At 49.9% G+C, this 10,157-nt stretch overlaps 1 long non-coding RNA gene across 1 annotated transcript; it reads left to right on the top strand.

The window, feature by feature from the left end:
- The first annotated feature begins 8,609 nt into the window (after positions 1–8,609).
- LOC144243560 (uncharacterized) lies at positions 8,610–9,984 on the top strand. Its single transcript, XR_013338679.1, has 2 exons — positions 8,610–8,732; positions 9,719–9,984. It is a non-coding gene; the product is annotated as an uncharacterized LOC144243560 (long non-coding RNA).
- The last annotated feature ends 173 nt before the right edge of the window (positions 9,985–10,157 follow it).

Raw genomic sequence — 10,157 nt, 5'->3', positions numbered from 1 at the left:
ATGGTAAACCGGCCAAGGAATCCGTAGGGTCCTAAAGGTCAACCTTCTTCGTTTTCTTGCCCTGGTTCCCAAAAGTCAGGGTTTCCTGGCCTTGGGCTCCTTGTCCCCTGCCCAGGGTCACCAGCACTGTGGGGGTGAGTCACCTTGAATGAGACCCCCAGACCCAACCCTGTACTTCTCACATGCCATCCCACTTTGGTACCATGTCTCCACGGTAATCCCCACTTTTCCCCATTTGGAACCACATAGCCTTCTCAGACCCTTCGTCCACCTTTCTGGGTCCATCAGGGCCCTCTCACTGTGCNTCTCCCCCAAAAAGCAATAGCAAAACACAAAAACAAAATACTCTTGTGAAAGTACTATGAGCTCATGGTCAAAATTCAACAGTGCAGAAGGTGCACAGTGAAAAAGTAAAACCTCGCCCTCCCTTCCATCCCTCAGCGATAACATCTGTGAATAGTTTTTCCAGCATCCTTCTAGTTGTTTTCTCCACACAGCTGAACGTGTGTCCGCAGGGGAGTGTCCTGTTTTTGCTTCTGGATGAGATCGGAGGACACAAGCTGTTCTGCAACTTGTTCTCTTTACCGAGCAATATATCTTGGACATCTTCACAAAGTCTATCTCACTCTTTTTCACACCCACATAGTATTCTGTGGAGTGGAGATAGCATTTCTTTAACCATTCTCCCGCCGTGGACATTTCAGTGGTTTTCAGGTTTTGCAATCACGAGCTAACTGGTTCCCTGCCCCAGGCCTCCAGCCTCCAGTCTTTCCTGCACAGGTCGCAGGTCGCTTGACAGCAACACCTGGTCTGACAGGGTTCAGACTCAGTCGCCTTCCTGGTGTGAAGCTGTTCACTAGGTGTCTCATCTCCCCTCTGAACCTTAAGCTCCTCAAGACAAGGCACTCTAGGTTTGTCAACTTTTGTGTGTTCTGATCCAATCGCAGTGCTGCCCTAGGGACAAATGAGGAGGTTCTCAGGCCACTGGGACACTGATTTTTTTCTGCTCATATATATCTATTGGGAACTCTGTGGGGCTGGCTGTGTGCAGGGCACTGGAGCTCCACGATGAAGCAGATACAACCCCTGGCCTCCAGAAGCTCGCAATTGGAAAGACAGGCATTGAGGGCCCACACAGATACACACCTGTATAATTCCACACTGAATGAGTGCCTTGAAAGGAAACAACAGAAGAGAAGAAGGGGTGGGGCCATCAGGGCAGGCCCCTCTGAAGAGGCACCGAGGTGAAGGAAGAGAGGGCTAGTGTGAGCCAGGGAGCCGTGGGATCTGGCTTCCATTCCGGGTTGCTTTGGATACTTCCCTTTGGTCTTCTCATGACAAGAAGGGAAATCCCCCTTTCAGTTCTGACTTTCTGTGACAATCATAAATGCTATCAGAGTTCACAGGAAGCAAGTTCCCCACTGCCTGGGAGGGGGCAGGGGAGACTTCTCACCGATTTCACATTGACCCTGAGTCACATGTAGGCTCTAGTTTCATTCAATTCTGGGCCGAATATTTGCTGAGCACATACTGTATATACCATACGTATCTAACCTATAGGGTGTGTGTGTGTGTGTGTGTGTGTAAGTGTTGGTGGTGTTGGTGGGTGTTTAAAGATTTAAAATACATGAAGGAGTTTACAGTGTGATGTGGCATCAGACCCAGGATGGGATGGTTTCAACATACGATGTGAAGTGAGAAGACAGGAGAACACATCCCCAGCCCTGTGAGCTGAGCACTGGCTTCAAAGTCAGGCAGGTTTGACTTGGACTCCCAGCCCTTACTCCCCAACAGGGGAACATGGGGAGTCCCGCCTATGCTCAAAGAGTGCTCCTGGAGGGCCCTGAACTTGAGACCAGCCTGCAGTCGGAGCTAGAAGGAGCTAGAAAGGCATCTGGGAAGACTAAAATCAGTGTGAAGACACGAGCAAGCTGGAAGGGAAGACACCTGTCAGCACAAAGAAAAGACCTTCCCCATGGCACAGGGAACCTGGGTGAAGTCAATTATACCAGCGTCGAAAGAAAAACCCAAGCAAAAAAGAATAGTTTAAGGAGTGTGAATATCCCCCACTCTCCTTCCAGGCCAAGGATTTCATGCCCGAGAGGTCACCAGATAGGACAAGACAGAAATCTGCTGTTAACCTCTGCCAGTCTCACCTCCAGGTCGATGTATCTGTTTCTCTTTGGTATAAATTTAAAATGCTGTGAATTGTATGCTTATACTTTGATGTCCTCCTTTATGATCTACTGTACCTGGCTGTATATATTTTGCACATCTACATACATATTACTGTGCAAAGTTGTATACACAAAGCCCTGCATACTGTACTTTATGGAAAATTTAAGAGCGTTTCAGAGGTAATTAGAACCATAGGTGATTTTCCCCTCCTGGGCTGTGGGAGGAAGATGAATCTAACGATAGCAAGGGGCTGCCCTGAAGGCTTGCTAGGCCAAGGGAAGGAGCCAGACTTTCTCTAAAGGCAATGGGGAGCTACTAAAAGGTTTGAGAGGGAGGCCTTGGTGATGTCGAACAAAGGTAAAATCAAGAGAACTCTCCAAGCTCTCCCTGTCTCTACTTAAAAAAAAAGGGGGTCAGGGGGTTGTGTCCAGAATTGGAGCAGTAAATCCCAGCTAGTTCTGTCCACAACTCACCTCTATGCCTCACTTTCTCTATCTGTAAAGGGAAACCTCACCTCCACAAGATCAACTTTCGCTGTAATGGAGGCCCTGAGGCTGAGGGGTCTGTAGGTCAGCCTCAGCAAAACCCAGGGACATTGCTGTCAAATCTGAATGTCATTTCTTGCCTCCAGGGCTGGCCAGCTCTGGAGTTGGTGCTTCAGGATTAGGATCCTGTTGTCTGGGGAAAGAGCTTGGTGAAGCTTCTGCAGCCCTATTGATGTCCTTCTTTCCAGGATCAGAGACTCTTAAAACTTCCCGGGAGAGTGAGGCAACACGCCTCATTGTGCAGCCCTCAGCAAATGCAGCAGCTGCACCAAGTGCTAAAGAAAAGCTCCCATAATAACCATGTGTGATAATAAAAAGATAAAGAGGCAAATAGGTATGTAGGTCAGCTCAAAAATAGCCACCCACCCCCGTTTGGCCTGGGAAACCATTTATGCCAGGTGGGTACAAAGGGCTTTCTTCCTTCCCCTCCCAAACAGATCATTCCCTGATCTTTTCAAGGTTGCCGTAAATAAAAGTCCCTTCCTGTGCGAGCTGGAGGTGGCCTGGGCGGCTCTGGCCTGCAGCCTTACAGGGGCAGGCACTGCTCCCTGCACTCCCTCCGCCAAACAAATCCTGGGGTCAGAGGGCACCAGGGCTTGGCCTCTCTGACGCGGGTTCTTGGGGCTAAGTCAGGGTTTGGGGTGATGACTCACAGACACTCCCCCCTCCCGCCCCCCTAAGGTTTTGCGTGCACCCAGGAGGCCTTCCCTACCCCAACAGAGAACGCTTTGTTAGCCGACCCGGTCGGAGGAGAGTTACAGCCTCAGGGTTGTGAGGGCCTCCTCGGCCTCTCNAGCGAAACGCTGAGCTCAGCATCTGCTGCGGGGCAGCTTTTCCCCGGACGGTAGGAGGAGTCGCTTTCCTCCCGGAGGGGGCGGAGCCGGGGTCGGCCCCGCCTTTCTCTCAGTCCCACTCTTGTCCCCCACTGGTCCCCAGACGCACGTTCTCCAAGTCACGTCCCTGCTTACCCCGTAGGGGTCCGCGGAGACAAACCTATCCCCACCCCCGCGCCCCCCATTCAGCTGCTCGGCATCTGTCACCTCCGTGGCCGGGATCCCCTGAGGGTGCACCTCGGCGGGCGGGGGGAGCAGGGGGGTTCCTCCCTTCCCCCATCCGCGCTGGCCCCACAGCAGACGACGGCCACTACAGATCTCTGTGAAGTCGGTTCAGCTCTGTGCACCTCTTCCCAGAGCAGAATCTAAAGATCTAGAATTTGGGGGATTTCTCTGCCGTTTGTTTTTTAAGTACAAAAAGACTCTGCACTAGCTCCTGGATTCCTGTGCCAAAGCCGGTCCTTTGTGGGTTACAAAGGGGACACTGTGGGGAGGAAGAGGCCCCACTTTGGATGCACCACTTCCCAGACTGGCCTTCCTAGAGAAGACCAGAGCTATCAGGAAGGATACCTGGAGGGGGGTGTGAGGGTGTCTAGCTGAAGGGAAACCCCGTTGGGTGGCAGTCTGCTTTGTTACTGAGTCAGCACTGCTGGGCCCTGCTGAATTCTGCAGCGGGAGGAAAAACCCGATTAGATAACACAGGGACCAACCCAGGAGAGAAAGTTTTTCTGTTAACGACTCCATAGCAATTCCAGGTGTTCGCTCTACCTCTTCTATACCAGACTCTCCAACGTGTCCTGCCCCCCATTTCCAGCCATACCATCCTCTTTGGCTCACAACTAAACCTGTCAGTGGGGTGGTGTGGCATCAAGGAAATGAGCCTAGATCTAGAGTCACGGCTCCAACCTGTGTGACTGTATGACCTTAGGTGCGTCACTGCACCTATCTGAACCTGTTTTCTTACCTGTAAAAGGACACTGGTGAGTCATGTCTTGCCTACACCATACAATATTAGTTATTTTTATTGACAGCGTTACGAAAATACTAAGGAACATGGAAGTGCTTTTAAAAGCATAAAGAGCTCCAGGAAGGTCACAGACCTTGGTAAGCACGTGGTAAAGTTGCCAGGTAGAACTGGCAGTTCCCAATCACCTGCCGGCCAAGGGACTTCAGAAAAAGGCCTAGTAGACCCTGGGCAGCTGCCTTTCGCAGTGACCTGCGTTTCCCAAGCCTTTGGCTACTTAAAAACACACTTCTGAGTGTGATTACAGACAGGCTAGCAGAGGGGTGAGGAAGTAGTGCAAGCCTGAGAAAAGAAAGTTCCTAAACACTGAGTGAGGCCTAACTGCCGGGAGAGTGGGGGATCTCGGGCAACACTTACAGCTCCTCACCCGCCAGCTCCGTTCCTTGCCCATAAAGTGGGCAGGTGGGAGGGCTGGACGAGGTGCTCCTCCAGGGCCCTCTGGCTCTAACGTTCAAATATTTTAAGGGTCATTCCTCCGACAGAGAGATTCTGACAGTGAGAGGGTCAAGTGGTCCTCTCTACTGAGCATTCTAATCCAGCTCTATTCACCTCAGCCCCTTGGGGTACCCAGAGGCTAGAGAGCCCTCCTGGTCTCTTCTGTCTCGAAAAGCAAAATGAGTGAGCTCATTTTACTGTCCGGGCAGGCTGTGAGTCTGGATTCAGGCTGTCCCCATTGTGGCAGCAACCGTCATTCTCGTCACCCCCACCCCCACCCACAGCTTGAAGAACAAACCCACTCTGACCCCTCCCCTTCCCTTTTGATATATGGCAATTGGAAACCCTCAAAAGGCATGAAAACTGAAAGGGCTGGATCTGGACCGTCTGCTTCTACCTTCCTGGGCAGGCCTCTTCCAGATGGTTCCACCCCCCTACAGGCCAGGCCTGGGAATTTTAGAAAAGCAGCTCCATGAAACTCACGATTTTTCCTTCACTATGATCCCTGTGGAAGTTGAAGAGGCCTTTGAGACTCTCTAGTTCTGGGTTTTCAAAACTGGGGTATGAAAATCCCGACACTACATGAGACCACAGGATAATCAGGGTGTCTTTTTTTTAATGAAAAGGTTTTACTAGATTGTTTGTTTGGGGTAGGGAGAAATTAAGTAATATTAACTGGTGATTTAAAAGTTTGCTATTAGGGGTACCTGGCTGGCTCGGTTGGTAAAGCATGTATGTGACTCTTGATCTCCGGGTCATGAGTTCGAGCCCCGTGTTGAAATTACTCAAAAAATAAATAAAAGTTTGCTACTAATATTAAAACAGATTAATTAGAGATAAAATGTAAAATGAGAATGCAAGGTTGCATTATTTGCAAAAAAAATTTAAAAATTACTGGAGTTCAAAGACATGTCCGGCTTCTGAGAGACAGAACAGTGGCCAAACAACCTGAACTCAGGTGAGGTTACTCCTGTCCCCACAAGGCCAGAAATCAAAAGGCATTTAGCCTAGGCTTTGGGTACCAGCTGGAGAAGGGTGTTGCCTCTGGCCTTCCCTCCTCTTCATTGTTTTCTTTCCTCTTAAGGGTTCAGGAGCCCAAGTGGGAGAGGGGTCCTGGGAAGCTGGCCAACAGCTGGCCCTGGAGCAGATGGGATTCCTTCCTGAGAGGCAGCCGTGTGGATTAGTGAGAAAAGAGCCAGTGTCCCGGAGTCTAGCTGGGTCCCCTAGGACAACTCACTTGACCTCNTGCTTGACTTCTGTGCCTCTCACCGCTGCTGGGGTAAAGGGAGGTCTATCAGGATCCTCCACGAGGCTACCCCACCAGCTCTCAAAAACCCTATCCTTTGACATGGCGGTTTATTGAGTCAGCCCTTTGTGGGGTTCCCCATGCCCTTGCCCTGTTCCCTGAGGAAATGACATGTGAAACCTAGGAGCCCAGAAGAACTGGCTGGCTGTGAGCTCACCATGACCCTATGTGGGCCTAATCTCCACAACTGCATGCCAGGTCACCTGCCCCTAACCCACCCCAACCCACAGGCAGGCCCTTTCATAGGCTGGGGAGCCAATCCAGCATTTCTTTGAGGACCTACCTTTCTTTCTGAGAGGTCAGCAGACGTCTATTCCAACTAAAAGGGAACATCAGGATCGCCTAGAGGGCTGTTGTACAAGAGGGCCCCACGCAGACCTACCAAATTAAGATGGGGGGTGGGGAGATGGGAATCTACAGTTACAAGCTCCTCAGATGATTCTAATTATCAGTTGGGCTTGAAAGGCATTGGTTGAAAGGATTCCTGGACTCACTCTGGGCCTCAATTTCCTCGTCTGTAGAATGGCACTGTATTCATTCCTCAGGGTATAAATAGATGGCACGTTTTTAAAACCTATTCTTTGAAAGCCTACACAATACATTGTAGTGTTAGTATTTCCATTTCCAAAAGTAGTTTCATTTGCAAAAAGACTTCCCACTGAGTTTTTTGTTCTCCCTCCAATAATGCGATCAAAATCCTACCTGAAGCCCTGGGCTGTCAATAGCTTTTCATAACCCTCCTAGTAAACCGGGTGCACTTACCGTCCTGCTATTTTGACAAGGTTGTTTGTTGTTTTTCAAGTAAAAAAGCCACAGAAGTCCTGGGAACACTTTTGCTGGCTCCATTGTCCCCACCTCCTACCACACCCCTCCACCCTCTCCCCACCGCCCTGACCCACTGGCTCCTCCCGCCACCTCCACTACCCTCAGTGAGAGGTTTCCAAAGAACTGTGAAGGTGCCCAAGCTGAGCCTTGCAGGCAAGCTGGCTGGCCTTCAGGGGTTCCCCTCCTGACTTCTAGGGTTCCCACCCCAAGATCTGGTTTAACTTCCCAAACTCGACTGGGGCAACTTGCCAGACTGAGGCCCTGGGAATCGGTGTGCTGGACAAAACCCGCCTGAACAGGGAGAGGCAGGAGGCCAGGAATGAGTGCTCATTGACTTTCAATTGCAGGCTGTGGCAGGTCCCATGGGAATAGAGCAGAGCCCGGGAAGGGGCAGTGTCTGTGTGGTCAGAGTTCTGGCCACAGTGCCTGGGACATGGGGCCTGGTTACCAGCTCCAGAGGCCTGAGTCACCCAGGATCCAGGACGTGACACTAGGCCACTCCTGCTCAGAGTTCAGCCAGTCTCCCCACGGTTGTCTTGAGGCCACATCCATACCGCACAGTATGGCTATGTGACCACTGCTCCCTAGAGCACGATTCCCTAGAAGACGTGTGTAAACGCACAGACTCAAAAGGGAAAGATGCCCCCCTGGGCAAAGGAGCAGCCCTATTCCAAGGGAATATAAACTTCAAAAGTATTTTGCCTAGAGTGACCCAGCGCTTGGGTCTGGGGTCTCCTTTAAGATGATAAAGATGTTCTGCAATTAGAGATAGTGGTCATAGTGGTCGCACAACATGGGAAATGCATTGAATGCCACTGAATTGTTCACTTTACAGTTGTTAATTGTGGGGCACCTGGGTGCCTCCGACTTTGGCTGAGATCAAGATCTCACGGCTTATGAGTTTGAGCCCCATGTTGGGCTCCATGCTAACAGCTCAGAGCCTGGAGCTTGCTTTGGATTCTAGGTCTCCCTCTCTCTCTGCCCCTCCCCCACTCATTTTCTGTTTCTGTTTCTCTGTCTCAAAGATAAAGATAAAGAAAAAAAAAAAGCTGTGAATTTTGTATGGGAATTCTATGTAAAAAAATTTTTTTAAGTATTTTGAAGGATTTGAAGGTAAAGTACTAATTACTTGAGAAGATTCCCCACATCAGCCCTCTACACAACATCCCCTCTCTCCTCAGCTTCCTCGGGTTGTGCGCTATATTCCAATTGGAGAACTAAATTGGGGCCTTAGAAGCCTCACTCTCCCAGACCCGAGCTGAGGAAGGACGAAAAGGTTCAGATACATCCAAGGCTCTTGGCAGCACTTATCAGAAGGGGGATAGAAAGGTAGTATCCAGGTCTTCTGAAGGCCCACCCCAAACACCAACCTTGGTCTTAGGAATCCAGATATAGGTCTACAATTCTGGGAAAATTCACCTTCTTGCTTCATTCATTCATTCATTCATCTGTTCATCCAAGGAATGTTCACTGAGCCTCGACTACGTGCTGTCCACTGGAAGTCAAGATTAGAACACCATCCTCAAGAAGCTCATAGTCAATAAGAAGAGTAAAGTGGAAATAATTATTAACGGAGATATACACAGGTATAAGGATGACATGAGGAGGGGCACCTAAGGGATAGGAGGGTTGGGATGGACATGCTGGGGAAGGCTTCTTGGCCACAGGGATGCCAGAGCTGGGTCTCCAAAGCTTTGGGCAGGGGCATGTTCAGGCAAGTCTGACCTGCAGCCAGCTTAGGCCCAAGGGGAGTAGTGGGGAGAATGAAGCACACCAAACACAAGGTTTATGGGATCTCTGAGGTCTCTAAAGAGGCCTGGCTTAGAGGCTAGGAGACTGAGCTTCCTCCTCCCCTGGGAGTTACACGTTTTAGGTGTTTCCCACACATCCCCATCTGCTTCAATAGTGAGAGGGGTATGGGGGGTGGTAATGAAGTCTTTGCAGCCCCAGCTAGGTGGAAGGGATCCTACCCTTCACCTCATAGGATGGACCAGTGCCTTCACCCTGACTCCACAGAGGGGCTAACAGTTAAGAAATTCCTCTTCTAGGTCCAAAGGTTCTCCTGGCAGACAATGGTATGGGGCTTTGCCCCCTCCTTCACAGGGGTAAAGGGAGTCGNTTGTTTATCCTGTAGCCCACCTCCTTCTGCTCTGGGGAAGACCTCCAGGGTCAAGACTGCTGGTCCTTTTTTTTTTTCATATTTTTAAAAAAACACAGTGAGACAACAACATTAATGGATTTCTTTTGCAAAGAAACAAAATTACTCAGTGCCCATTAACACAGCCTTTCCCATTTGGGAAACGCTTTTATTAACAGAATGAGATAGTGAATGAAAAAAGGTGCTTAGCACACTATTTCATGATGGTGTTTATTGAATATGAATGGTGTCTCCAAGCTGTCTCTGGATCCTTTTGCTTATGAATATCCACTTTTTAAAAAACCTCTAATTTTCTTAGTGTTCCACATTTTTTTCTGGAACATTTCCTCCCCCCCCTTTTTTCTGCCACAGGGAGAGGGAGAGAGAGAGAGATGAAAAAGAAAAACATCCCAAAACTATCTCCTTCTGTCTCAGGTGTCCCCAGCCAAGTCAGCCTGGAGGGAAGAGGGAATAGTACTCTGACGGATTCATTCCCTAACGTTCTGTCCTGGCGACAAGAAGACACATCCATACGGGTCAGCCACCTCAGTAAACGGTGATTTCAAGAGAATGTCATCTACCACCAGCAGCTCTCCAAGCACTTCCCCTAGCCGCCCTGACCCTGGTTAAATGTTCCCAATAAATGACGGGAGCTCAAGAAAGGGCCAGTATTCAGGCCTTAACCTCCCCAGTGGCTAAGAGACTATTCTATTGTGAGGCAGTCTTAACGCCATCTTCTGATCGGACTTCCCTAATTATTTTTTTTCTATAAATTTGTCTCCAGAAACGGTTCCTCCATCTGGAAAGTGGGGGGCGGGGGGAGGTGCAGGGCTTCAATTCCAGTCCTTTCTGGTTCGAGTCTCGGTTTGCCCGA

Source organism: Crocuta crocuta, unplaced genomic scaffold (genome assembly GCF_008692635.1).
Source record: "Crocuta crocuta isolate KB4526 unplaced genomic scaffold, BGI_CrCroc_1.0 scaffold167, whole genome shotgun sequence".
In the NCBI taxonomy this organism is placed as follows: domain Eukaryota; kingdom Metazoa; phylum Chordata; class Mammalia; order Carnivora; family Hyaenidae; genus Crocuta; species Crocuta crocuta.
The sequence above is the reverse complement of the archived record's forward strand: the minus strand, read 5'-3'. Positions and strand labels throughout refer to the sequence as shown.